Below are 14,722 nucleotides of genomic sequence, written 5' to 3'. Positions count from 1 at the left end.
TGCATTTGGTCGGAATTGTGAAAAACAATAGTAAAAATTGATTTTTACGACTTTTTTAGCCGGGCCAATAACGAAAATTTAAACTCGTAAAGATTATACACGCTCCGAAAATTTCATTGAAATTGGTTAATTGGTTTATGAGTTATAAACGATCAAAAGTGGTAAAAAGGCCGAGAGTCTTGAAACATTGCAATTTTTACCAATTTTGATCGGTCATAACTCGTAAACCAATTAAACCAATATCAATGAAATTTTCGGAGCGTATATAATTTATACAAGTTGACCAAACACATCTTTTAAATTTTATTGGCCTAGCTAGAAATGTCGTAAAAATCAATTTTTACTATTGTTTTTCACAATTCCGACAAATGCATTTTTTCAACATATTTTTTAGACGTCATTTGCTAAACTAATTCATCTAGCCGTACAGACAAATCGAAGTCCATATCCGTTTTAAATTTTCATCATGTTTTCAAGGTCATTCCAAGGTCAACTTTATTTTTTCAAATGGAATGTCCTATTTTTTATACCGTAGATCGATAGAGTATCAAATTCTGAGTATAAAAGTGTTGACCTTCGTATGTCCTAAACCTAATAGTTAACGAGATGTGGTTCAAAAAAAAAAGGAAAATTGTTTCGATAATATCTCGTTAACTATTAGATTTAGGACATATGAAGGTCAACACTTTTATACTCAGAATTTGATACTCTGTCGATCTACGTTCTAAAAAATAGGACATTCCATTTGAAAAAATGAAGTTGACCTTGGAATGATGTTGAAATCATGATGAAAATTTAAAATGGCTATAACTGCTGCATCAGCCCCTCTATGACTTAAACTTTTGATTGGAAATATTTCTTTCTCCGGAATATAGTTTTCGAGATATTCCAGGATAAATGCCGCACCCTGTACATAACGCTAGGCTTTAATAAATTTGATCAGCCAGTGGGATTCTAGCATTCACGCGAAAATGAACTGGCGAGGCCGAAAAGCATCGTCCAATGCTTGTCAGAAATCATTCGCAGCCTCAACTTCCGATGTTAAGACTCGAGTCGGACATGCAATCGGCGCGTCGGGGATTAAAGTAATCCGGGAACGTAAAATTACGATGACGAGGTGACGAGATCGGGGAAAGTTTAATGGGAAATGTCACCCCCAACGGTGCTCTCTCCGTATAAAAGGCCACGTCTACGAACCTCGAAACAGTCTGGGCCAAGAGTTAATTCAGCCCGTTGAATGGCCACTATCTCTTCTACCTTCGAGGATGGCTAAGTCGTCTATGAGTTAAAGGATTTAACGATCCTGCCTATCCGACGCTTTCCGACTTCTTCTCGTTCTCTCGATAGCCGGTCACTTTCAGGAGTATCGGTTCGCTACAACGGGTCAGATTGAGCGTATAGGTTCAGTACTTTCTATTCTTGTGGAGCTCTCACCCTTGATAACCTTTTGTAAAAATAACGATTGCTGCACTAGTGATATTAGATGGCTCTCTTACGTCATGCTCTACTTTAAACCAACTTATTTAACGGAGTTATTTGCCCATACTTAACCATGAATTTTTATGTCGTTATACAGTGTGTGTACGAAAGTATTCGTACGCCCTTCGAAATAGAATAACTTTTTTATCATTGTACCAAACAACCTGATTTTTTATGAACAATCAGAAGCATTGGTTTACGAAATGATGTGCGGAAAAGATTTTTCACATAATTATAATTTACAAGGGTATACATACAAAAATAGTTTTAAGAAATGTCTTTTTTTATTTTTGCATGTCACCTTGTACATTATAATTTTCGGAAAATCTCGTATGCATATCCATTCGGAACCAATGCTTCTAATTGATTATAAAAAATCAGGTCGTTTGGTAGAATTATAAAAAATTGTAAACTGTATACACTCTAGTAACAAGGGAAGTACCTCAAATGTCCGACTTCGATTTTGATAATCTTTTGTGAGACGATGGTATATGGATCCCTAATGATGTCTGCAAGATATTAGGTGTAGTTACTCAATAGTTTCAAAGATATGAACGATTATAGTTTGATACTATTCGTATCAAACAAGGTATGAATTTTAATTGTTTATATCTTTGTAACTATTGAGTAACTACAGCTAATATTTTGCAGACATCATTAGGGATCCATATACCATCCTCTCACAAAAGATTATCAAAATCGAAGTCGGACACTTGGGGTCCTTCCCTTGTAAGTTTGCCTAAACTCTGGAAAATGCAAGAGAGTCGAAGGATTACTCAGTATCGTACATGTAGGATCGAGATCGACGGAAATAACTTGAGACAGTTTGTAAGCAATTGCTTTTCTACAATGCTTGTGTGTTTACATCAACGGCACCCTAGTAGAAAGCATGTACATGGTCTTCGTACGCTAAATTATGCTTTTTGAAGAATAACTCCTTCGAAGCTCGTTTGAAGGTCAACATATTCCACATGGTTGAATTTGTCTTGGTCGTTTCATTTTTAAAAGAACGACAATGATTTTGAAATATGCAACCAAACATTTTCTTCCGGAAACAATTTCTCGTATTACTGAAAGCAACGAAGATATTTCCGGTAGAAGCCTTATGTTCCTTGTCCTGTGTGTACAACACTGGTATTTATTGTGGGTTTTACTCGGTCGTAGATTTACACACCCATAATTCTGTCTGCAGCAATGTTAATCATGGATTTACGTTTTTTACAAGTGCAAGTTCTACACCACAAACTTGAAACAATGCTTCAGTGTTTACATCAACGGCACCCTAGTAGAGTACAGGAAGCATGTACATGGTCTTCGTACGCTAAATTATGCTTTTTGAAGAATAACTCCTTCGAAGCTCGTTTGAAGGTCAACATATTCCACATGGTTGAATTTGTCTTGGTCGTTTCATTTTTAAAAGAACGACAATGATTTTAAAATATGCAACCAAACATTTTCTTCCGGAAACAATTTCTCGTATTACTGAAAGCAACGAAGATATTTCCGGTAGAAGCCTTATGTTCCTCGTCCTGTGTGTACAACACTGGTATTTATTGTGGGTTTTACTCGGTCGTAGATTAACACACCCATAATTCTATCTGCAGCAATGTTAATCATGGATTTACGTTTTTTACAAGTGCAAGTTCTACACCATAAACTTGGAACGCGCGGATTAAACTTTAATCAAACAAGTTTGCTTTGCATCTTAAGTCCATGCGTCAACCATTTGCTACCCTGAACTATTTCTCCGTATCCTCTGAATAATATATGTGCAATTCCGCTTCTAGATGGTTCATGCCCGGGCATAGTACCTGCTCATAATTAATCGAACAACAGAGATATTGTAGTTTACTCCGCTTTCGAAGGGTACGTAAATACATTGGTGTGAATAGGTTCATCGGAAATGCGAAGAAATTTAATTACGACTCTAACGAACCCGCGATGTCGTATTGACTATAAAAATGAAACGATCCTTCAGAGTTCTGTGTATGTATTTGTAAAATCGATACCGATAACTAACCTTTAAGATACAGGATCTACATAGACATTTATTTCCTTTTGCAATAATTTCAATCAATGGAGTAGAATAGTCTACGCCTTTCTGCCATAAACGCCAGAAATCCGCAGTGTACTGGTAACGAATGTAAAAGCTGCTATCCGTCCGTGAACTACAATGATTACAAGCAAACGCGAAATTATTGACTTTGTAACAATGATAGGTCACCCGATATTGTAACGCTTTTATTATAAAAGCAGCGTTCCGCGGAAATGATGCCGGAAATTGCACGCTAACGAATTCACTGCTATTAACCCCTCGATTCCCAATCGCGATCGTAGCCATTATAACTAAATAGCACTCCAGCTCATACAATTATTACGAGTGCTACATTCGAGGCTCGGCTTACTCCGCAAATTACACGCGTCAGAAATTCTATCGGTTCTTGCGGTGAAATTCTTCGAGTCGCCGAGAGGTTGCAATTAAACGAGGATGAATGCCTTCTGTCTTAAACGAAGAGAAAGACGGGGGATGGGGTGGGGGTTTGGAGAATGGGGATGAGAATGGGGGGGAGGGAGCGTAAATTCGCCGGAGCGAGAGGCTAAGTGTGTCCCACCTTTGTTTCCTCGGGCTCTCTAATGATTTCTCTCATTAGGCAATGTTACTTAACGCAGCGACGTGCAATCGAGCTTAATTAATTGTATTTGTCGCTTTCGATTATTCTGACTCTTGGCGACCCCGTTCCTGCCGTTCCTCCTTCGTTGTCGCCGGATAAACGCTCAACAAAGCGGCAAGTGTTTGCAGTCGTTCTCCGTTCCATTGTCGGCGCCTTGTTAGCGTTCACAAAGCTCCGCGAATGGATTAGGTATCGATAGTACTTACGATGTTCCCGGATCGGCCGAATTAAGTATGATGAGCTACAAAGACTGCAGTGAGATTACGTTTAATTACCTTTCACCTAAACACAAGGGCTTGCTTCAGAAAACTCAACATGCTATATCTAGTCTGCTACTTTAACCATCCGTCTTCATTCTCGTACATGTTATTACAGTAAATATTCGATGGACGCAAGGACGTGTTACACGTTGGATGCAAAACAAATGTCCCCTCCGCTGCGGGGCAACGCACAGTGGGACCTTGCGTCCAAATCGGAGACAAAATCAAAGAACTTTCGATAGAAATGAGGTAGAGCGATGAAATGTTTATTAAATTAAAGCTGAAACGTTGCAAAATATGGGAAAAATAGGGAGATTGTGGTAAGAAAGTTTTTTAACGTTGAGAAAATTCGTTAAACATGATAGAATTTCAAGAAATCGATTTTGCAATATCCTGAGGTCGTAGAAAAATTTTGAGACCAGATTTGAAATCAGCGTGAAAACATCTACGGGAAATGAAGTACAGAATGTTCAAAAAAAAATTTTTCCGCGCGTGGTATGGAAAAAGCACAATTTTCTTGAAATTTTCTCAACGTTGAAAAACATTCTTACCATAATCTCCCTATTTTTCCCATATTCTGTAATGTTTCAGCTTTAATTTTAAAAAAATTTCATCACTCTACCTCATTTCTATCGAAAGTTCTTTGATTTTGTCTCCGATTTGGACGAAAGGTCCCATTGTGCAACGCCGCAGGGGCCACGAAGCTCGATTGTGTGATAGCGAATTCATTGATAGCTGTACGATGAGTTCGACCATTGCAATTATATTAAATTTTTGAATTACGAAATGGGTTAGTGGAGTGGGGATGAGTCGGAGTGGGAACGCGTAGTGGAGTAGGGAGCGCTGGCGCGCGGAGTGGGGATCGCTGAACGCGATCACGTACTACACGCGACGAGGTGTGACGGTTAATATTAAAATTCTTTTTTCTCTTGAACGCACAGTTTCTGTTTAAATTTGTTTTTTAATATTGCATTGTCATCCAGTTCTCAGCTATGTTTCAAGTTTCAAGTCTCTAGCTCATCGGGAAGTGGTTTAAAATTCGATTACAAGATTTGACGCATAACAACAACAACAACGACAATTCGGCGAGCTAATATAAGCGTGGTAAAACACAGGGGCAAATACAATTAGATTGTTGATATTCTTAAACACTTTTTATCTATACGTGCATGAAATCCGCAATCTGATAACGATAACCATTAATATTGATATGATTGTAAATATTCAATTAACTTCACGCGTTCCTCACTGCGAAGACCGCACTGGCGAACAATATTGTTAATATTATGAATGACATTATTACATTTAAATTTTGGATGTTTAACGATTCCCGCGCGTGCAAGTGAAACATTTCAATTATAACATAATGGTCTGCTTTACATAGAATTATAATTACAATGACATCACATGATAAATAACGTCGTATGATTTATTTGTGCACCATGCTTTTGGGTTTCGTGTATAATAATTTTGGAAATAAATTCCACTTTATAGTCAGATTTAGAACACTGTAATTTAACGTTAATGAGGTTTCAATGTTAACAGTCGATGGAATGACGAGCACAAATTTTAATCCAAAATCCCTGGTAATCATGTACAGAGCAAACGGTGGTATTTAATATTCGACGCTTAAGTTCTTAGGTTCCTATCCTTCACGGAAAAGCTTTCAATACCGAAAGCGGAAGCACGATGAACTCGATCTTTGATCGTGACAACGGATCACTGACGCTTTTATCCCTTCCGACAAACAAACGACGATCCACTCGATAATCAGAAATCGGGGTAGAATATCCAATAACTGCTTTCAGAAACAAAGCCGCTGCAGACGGGCTGAAGGCGTCAGCACTTGCGAGAATTTCAAACGAATTTATTATGTGATCCCAGCCTTTGACAATCAATCGAATTGATATGAAAAAGTTCCATAGATATTCATGCTACAGTACCAAAAGCAAAGAAGTCGGGTCTACTCCGACTATAAATAGCCGGACAGCTTTTTAGGATTCTCAGTGTAGCTGTAGCCGATTGGCATTCCTGGGTATTTTTAAAATAATTCTTGCAGTGGCGAATACCTCCAATTTACGCATAGTATCACATACGCTCGGATCTGATCCGTCACCGATCCCTATACATCGCCTCAACCGTTTTCTGACATCCCAGTGTCTAGTAGGACCTGCTAGATAATCCTACTGATGAGTCCTCTAGCACGCCTAGGGCGATTGCTCCCTTTCCTTTTCCTCCTCTCTCACATCACTTCAGCTGCCACCAAATTGGTGATCCCAATAAGGAGGAATGCAACGCAATCCGACGACCGCAGAAAATGGCTACAACTGGAGGAGCCAGCAGCGAAAAGACGGATCAACGCCAGAAGGATGGATGCTAATATTTTAAATTATTATTGTTACTTCAGTTTTGTTTAATAGGTCAACATTGTTCAAGTAAATTCACCCAGATATCGTTGCTATGCTCGAAAGCAGATGGACAAACAGTTAAGACCTTTCCTGCTACTACCTGATCCGTTACCGATCCCTATGCACTGTCCTCAACCGTCTTCTGGCATTGAAAAATCAACGGCTGATTATTTGCGGAGGTATGCCACTAATTTATTTTCAGCACTTCATTCTGCAGGATTTCCGGGGTAGAAGTACATTCGTGCACCCCTTTAGACCCCCTTAGCTACCTGCGTACCAAATTTCAGCTTTCTATATCCAGTGCGTTTCGAGATTTCTTTACTGTCGCAGAGGAGAGGGTAACCGACCACTCCTTTTGGACTGTATATCATTGGAACGCTCTGAATTTTCCGTTTAATTTCATATAAAATACTCGTGCTTAAAATATAAGTTGACAAGACAGGTTCGACAAAGTTTCCACTAGTCAGTATTGATATTAATATAATTCTGGGGTAAACTTTACCTTACCGGACTCAAATTTAGTACCTTTCTCCTACGAATTATGATGTATTTGGTTTCGATTCTCTAGGATCAATAGTTCAGGAGTTATGCTTGCTTAAAGTTGAGCAATCTGCAGTGTTTTTGACAGATCCTTACCTGTCGAAAAAGCTCAACTTTAAGCGACCATATCTTCTCAACTGTTGATCCTAGAGGCTCGAAACTTCGATCTGCAGGTTCTCCGGGTACAAATCCGCTGGATTACATACCAAATACATCATAATTCGTAGGAGAAAGGCACAAATTTTGAGTCCGGTAAAGTAAAGAGCAGCCTCATTCTGCGTTATGTAATTTGAACAAGACATAATTTCATTAGCTACTAAGAATTTCATATACGTATTCTGTGTCTTAGAGTCTAAGCAATATACACACACACACACATAGAGAAATAGTTTAACACCAGTGAGGTTATAACAGAGATGGGCAGTATCTAAATACAAAATTATTCAAATACGTTCTAGATACAAATAACCTGTATCTTTCGCCTTGTATTCGAAGTCGATTGCAGCGCCACAATGTATCTGTAACTTCATCTGTCGAGCGCTGCGGTTTGGAGAGTTTATTCATCTGTCTCTCCGACGATTTTCTGGTTATCTTCGACTTGTATTTGAGAGTCGAATACAGCGCCACGATGTATCTTACGGTTGTATCTGTCGTTAACTTGCTTGCAGAGTTATCCGTCAGATTTTATTTGAAGAAATAGATTCGTAATCATATGGATTATTTGAATCCCCAGATGTCGCGCGAGATTTATCCGTCATCTTGTATTCGTTATTTGAAGCTGGATTTAGCCAGACGATTTATTTGACGCTTGTATTTGTGACGAGTAACTGGAAGAGATGAAAATCACATGTATCTTTATTTGATATCTTTATTTGATTTCAAATACACTGAGATCTTGATGCGACATTGCCACGTCGTAATACATATGTAATGTAATACGAGGAACGTATTTACATTTACAGTGACTTTCATTATTATTCCATATTCGGATACTCTAATAAGGACTATAACAATTGTTTAAACAAATACATTTGTATTATTTAAACGATTGGTTAAACAAACAATTTTTATTATTTAAACACATGTTTAAACAAATAGAGTTTCATTATTTGGACGATTGTTTAAACAAGTACATTTGTATTATTTAAACGATTGTTTAATCAAACAAATTTTTATTATTTAAACACATGTTTAAACAAATAGAGTTTCATTATTTGGACGATTGTTTAAACAAGTACATTTGTATTATTTAAACGATTGTTTGATCAAACAAATTTTTATTATTTAAACACATGTTTAAACAAATAGATTTTCATTATTTGGACGATTGTTTAAACAAATACATTTTATTATTTAAACAGATGTTTAAACAAATAACTGTTTATTATTTAAGCAATTGTTTAAACAAATAAATTTTTATTAAAAAAATATATATAAATATTTATATTTTTTTATTTTGTACATACTTATATATATATATATATATATATATATATATATATATATATATATGTATATATATATATATATATGTAGATATGTAGATATATATATATATATATATTTATAACAATATATTAATTTATGTATATATCGGGGACCGTACAAATAAGCTTACGCGACAGGTGAGCGACCGTCGCGTTGCATCGCCGTGGGTTTACGTCAGTTTACGTGTAGTGAAGTTAGTTTAGCACATGCTTGTGCACGTGTTTGTAATAGAGTATTCCAATTAATAAAAAGCGTGTGTAAGTGATTCAGTAACTTTAGCCACCTGTCACGCGATTGTGTTGGTGAAATTTGTCACTGTCACAGGTAAGTTTTTATTTTATTGATATGATATATAATTTCCATTATTTGTAACAATATGTTGACATTTTCAGGTAACCTGTCAATTCCTGATTTCCGATGACTTGGTATTGTGTTGGTGAAACTTGTCACTGTCATTTCAGGTAAGTTTTTATTTTATATTTATTTTCTCAGACATTGAAACATTACTGACAAAAGGAAAATTAAAAAATATTATTAGGTTGGAGAGAAAATTCTAGCGTATTTTAACTTTAACACTAATCCTACCAACAGCGGTCAAGATGACCAGTTCCAGATTTTTTATTTTACAATTAGAAAGTTAATAATACTGATTTCATAAGAAACAATTGTATAGATATCTGTAGTAGTGCACATTTTACAATAGGAGCCATACAAAGTCTAAATAAAATCAATCTTATCATTTTTATAAGGGAACATGTGTGTACCAGTTACTTTTGAGGCTCGGTAGGTTTAGCGTTAAAGAAAACATTTGATTCAATTTATAAAAATACATGTTTAATATTATTCAATTATATAATTTTCATTATTTGTTACAATATGTTGTCATTTCTCAGATAACCTGTCAATTCCTGTTTTCCCATGACTCGCTAGTTAACATGTGTTTTGATTTACAAGCAAAATTACCTGTTTATTTAAAATACGACATAGCTTTCCCTCCAACCTAATATATTCATGCTAAAAATCTTCCCGTTTATTGGACAATGCTTTTCACCAAGAAATTCTAATTTTTAGATGCAGCGAAGATATCCAAAACATCAGTTCATCAGAAAGAAAATAGTATTTCCATACAGATGTGACTTACATTAGCGGAGGACCATGGAAAAAACAAAACAGTTTCAAATTATTAACACAAATAAGTAGAAATGATTTATACACCCTGCACAAATTATAATAAAAACATATCATTAATAACATATTATTCCTTTCTTTTAACAACTCCTTGCATTATTTATTAAATTATTAATAATTTAGTATAAATTGTATAAATTTATGCACAAATGTAAAATTTATGTATTCAAACGAATAAAAATTATTAATAAAAATAAATAGAGATAATTTATACACCCTGCAAAAATTATAATAGAATCTACAATTATCGTGTTATTTAACGAGCAAAAATTGTTTTAAAAATTACTGACAAATATAAACTGAATTACTTTATTAATAACATATTATTTCTTTCTTTTACCAATTCCTTCCCTTACTTATGACTTGTATGTATTTAGTTAAATGCATCTATATGGTGTGAGGTACAAAATTAAATATTGACAATACTTCACAACTTTTACAATATTTCGTACATAACCGTGGTAACGTTTAACCTTCAAAAATAAGAAATTTTAGGAGCCTACAAGCTCCCCTTGTTCTATGAGCTCCACAGTTTTTAAACCGATCATTTGTACATTTAGTGTTACGATTTGGCAACGTCGCATCAAGATGTATTTGAAATCAAATACAAATTACGATTAAAGATACATGTGATTTCATCTCTGAGAAATACTCGTCACGAATAAAAAAATTGAATAAAGTATCTTGCTACGTCGAGCTTCAAATACATCTGAAGGTTAAGATGAAATCGTCCCATTGAAATCTCACAGATACATTCCCAATAGCCAAAATCTGACGGATACAACCGCAAGATACACGGTGGCGCTGCTTCGACTCTCAAATAACTGTGAAAGATACACTGAAAATTCTCACGCTGTATCTTACGGATAGTGCCTCTTGAATAACTTCTCGCCGCTAGAGGCGTTGAATACGCATACGCAGTTACTTCGAGCTCAGATAACCTACAGATGTCAAATGAAATTTTTTGGAGAGTATCTTACAGATACACTGTGTCGAATATGTATTTCAGGAAAATAACTACAGATAAAAGATAACTTTCATTTATCTTTTATTTGAAAATTTTAGATACATTTTTGCCCATCTCTGGGTTATAACCATCTGTCTTGTTAGCAGCGAAAATGAACACGTTTCACGGCAGCGCGTACAATGATCCATCCGAATAAAACCGATCCTATCAGAAACTTGTAAAATTCAGCGACGCGATTTAGCGGATTATTTTCGTCGTGAGAATAAGTTTCCAACACGGTTTAATATCACCGTAACGTTCAGTTATGATTGATATTGTCATTATCCGAAGCCGCGATCGCCGCGGAAGAACTTCGTTGAACACATCGTGGAGGCCGTGCCGTGGTTGAACGACTTCTGGAGTACGCGTGCCGAACAGGCGGATCGTAAAAGACTTTTACGTACCTGGCTTTCGGAACGACGACGCGCGACGGCGACGGCACGTAATCTGCAGGGAGTTCCCGACGGCCTCGACTTCTATTATGCGAAGGAACCCGTATGGATTTCAGAATGTCTGCGTAGAATTCGGCAGATCATGGATCCGGCCGTAGTCCCAACGGAAACGGCTGTTCCTGCCGAAGTTTAGCTGCTGGCGGATGGATTAATGATCATTTTTACGTGGTGCTCCAAGGACAAGTCTTTTCAATGCGCTGTTAGATTGATACTGCTCCGTGACGTTATTTGTAGGACGCTGAACAGACAAACACGAATGGAAAGTTTCTAGGAATGCCAACTGTGATTATGTTTCGAATTTCTTCCGTATCGTAGAGTTATCTTTTCAAAATCATTAAAATTTCACAAGTACTCGTGCAGACAAATCTTTTCTTTCATTTTACTCGAAAAAGGGTTAACTCATTGGAGTCGAAGCAATTTTAATTAAAAAATCATGACATTTCTTGGCTGCTCTTTACTTTACCGGACTCAAAATTTGTGCCTTTCTCCTATAAATTATGATGTATTTGATATGTAATCCAGTAGATTTGTTCCTGGGGCGGCTGCAGGTCAAAGTTTCGATCCTGTAGGATCAATGGCTCACGAGTTATGGCTGCTTAAAGTTGAGCATTTTTGACAGGTTAGGGCCTGTCAAAAACACTGCAGGTTGCTCAACTTTAAGCAACCATAACACCTGAACCATTGATCCTACAGGATCGAAACTTCGATCTGCAGGTTCTCCGGGTACAAATCTACTGGATTACATACCAAAAACGTCATAATTTATAGGAGAAAGGCACTTTGAGTCCGGTAAGGTAAAGAGCAGCCCTTCATTTCTATTTTCAACAAGAGTAGTAATGAGTCGAGAATAACATTTGGACGTTCTTAAATTATCTGAATGTTTTTACTGTTTTAAATTATTGTACATCCTCCGATTTTTGTCATAAATGCATAAAATCCGCAGTATAGTGATTATCAATAACGCACCTTTTGATACACTATATATATTTGATACTCTATACCTTACCGAACTCAAAATTTGCGCCTTTCTTCTACGAATTATGATGTATTTGGTATGTAATCCTGCAGATTTGAACCCGACGCGGATGCAGATCGAAGTTTCGATTCCCTAGGATCAATAGTTGAGGAGCTATGGTCGCTTAAAGTTGAGCATTTTTGACAGGTTAGGGCCTGTCAAAAACACTGCAGGTTGCTCAACTTTAAACAACCATAACTCCTGAACCATTGATCCTACAGGATCGAAACTTCGATCTGCAGGTTCTCCGGGTACAAATCTACTGGATTACATACCAAATACGTCATAATTTATAGGAGAAAGGCACTTTGAGTCCGGTAAGGTAAAGAGCAGCCCTTCATTTCTATTTTCAACAAGAGTAGTAATGAGTCGAGAATAACATTTGGACGTTCTTAAATTATCTGAATGTTTTTACTGTTTTAAATTATTGTACATCCTCCGATTTTTGTCATAAATGCATAAAATCCGCAGTATAGTGATTATCAATAACGCACCTTTTGATACACTATATACATATATTTGATACTCTATACCTTACCGAACTCAAAATTTGCGCCTTTCTTCTACGAATTATGATGTATTTGGTATGTAATCCTGCAGATTTGAACCCGACGCGGATGCAGATCGAAGTTTCGATCCTCTAGGATCAATAGTTGAGGAGCTATGGTCGCTTAAAGTTGAGCATTTTTGACAGATTAGGGCCTGTCAAAAACACTGCAGGTTGCTCAACTTTAAACAACCATAACTCCTGAACCATTGATCCTACAGGATCGAAACTTCGATCTGCAGGTTCTCCGGGTACAAATCTACTGGATTACATACCAAATAGGTCATAATTTATAGGAGAAGGGCACAAATTTTGAGTCCGGTAAAGTAAAGTTTACCCCATTTCTTTCAACGCAGATCATTTTTATTCTATGTATGTAATCTTCTTTATATTGTGCACGTAAAATCGAACCTGTTTTCTCATACCCCCCCCCCCCACAGTTGAGCTTTTTACAATTTATAGAATACCGACGAATTTAATAATATCAATACTGTTTTGAATAATGGTATGGCATTAGTTTGCTGGATTCCTAAATACCAATTTAAAGTAACCTTACTTTATTTTCCCAGTTGGTGATATTACCTATAAGTTCTGAGTTTGAAGTAGCAGTAAAGAATACGCTTTGGAATCTGAAATGTATTCGCCGTGGAAAAAATACTACAATCTTATCGGAAATTTTTCGCATTGTTGCGGACGAACGTATAAGTCACCACGTATGTATATTACAGTGCTGCGAATCTATCATCGTGAAATATTCGCTACCGTTGCGAATAGTTCGCGTTGGTATGCAGAATTGTATCATTGTTATTTTTCACTGTTGCCTTTATTACTGTATGATCTTTTGAAATATATTTTACAGTGCCTACAATGCAAAATAATCTTTTTTGTTGTGGATGATATATTTTATAATGATATAGTATTCGAAGACATATTCTCATATTTTGTTATATTTACAATTTTCCATTTTGAACGACTGAAGGTGGCTCTTGAAATCAAAACATATATATTCAAAATGAACATACATAGAAAAAAAAGCGAAAAAAGAGAATACGTATTTGTTATAAGTAGACTGCGGATCTTTATGCAAAATAAAAAATGTTTGCATTCATCGCAGGACACAGGAGCCAAATAAAAATTGTATTCTTTTTTTTAATTATCCTATTAAGCTGAAATTAATACACTGATGTCCTTAAATATTTTCAACATGTCCACTGCGTTAAATTATATGTACCCATTTTTGTCATAAATGCATAAAATCCGCAATCTTTTTATCATAAAATATTCTAGTATTTTCAACGTTTTTGTGTAGGTAAACTGTGACCTATTGTTAAAAATACAGATTTGTTGAAAAATAAAAAGTTTGTGCATCAATTGCTGGACTCAGGAGCTAAATTTAAATTCATATTTTTCATTAATGCTCTTAATGCCATGATAATAATCTTTAAATACTCTTAAAGTCTTTTCACCTTTTTACTAATTCTTTTAATTGCACCAACTAATTTTTGAATTAATTATTACTGGACTGCGAGTTTGATGTACATACTCATAACAACAATATGTAGGTGGAACACAAAATAGAAGAAACATCAAATAAATTTGATATCACTGGTACATTATTTACAACCTGTTAAAATCATTAAGAGCAGAAATCAATTTTAGTGTAACTT

At 35.9% G+C, this 14,722-nt stretch overlaps 1 protein-coding gene and 1 long non-coding RNA gene across 7 annotated transcripts in view; both read left to right on the top strand.

Moving 5' to 3' along the window:
* Window positions 1-14,722, top strand: part of LOC143213078 (uncharacterized) — an 832,749-nt gene that overhangs the window by 481,773 nt on the left and 336,254 nt on the right. The gene's annotated exons all lie outside the window — the stretch shown is intronic.
* Window positions 8,928-10,100, top strand: LOC143213089 (uncharacterized). Its single transcript, XR_013009860.1, has 3 exons — window positions 8,928-9,171; window positions 9,240-9,308; window positions 9,919-10,100. It is a non-coding gene; the product is annotated as an uncharacterized LOC143213089 (long non-coding RNA).

Source organism: Lasioglossum baleicum, chromosome 10 (genome assembly GCF_051020765.1).
Source record: "Lasioglossum baleicum chromosome 10, iyLasBale1, whole genome shotgun sequence".
Lineage (NCBI taxonomy): Eukaryota > Metazoa > Arthropoda > Insecta > Hymenoptera > Halictidae > Lasioglossum > Lasioglossum baleicum.
The sequence above is the reverse complement of the archived record's forward strand: the minus strand, read 5'-3'. Positions and strand labels throughout refer to the sequence as shown.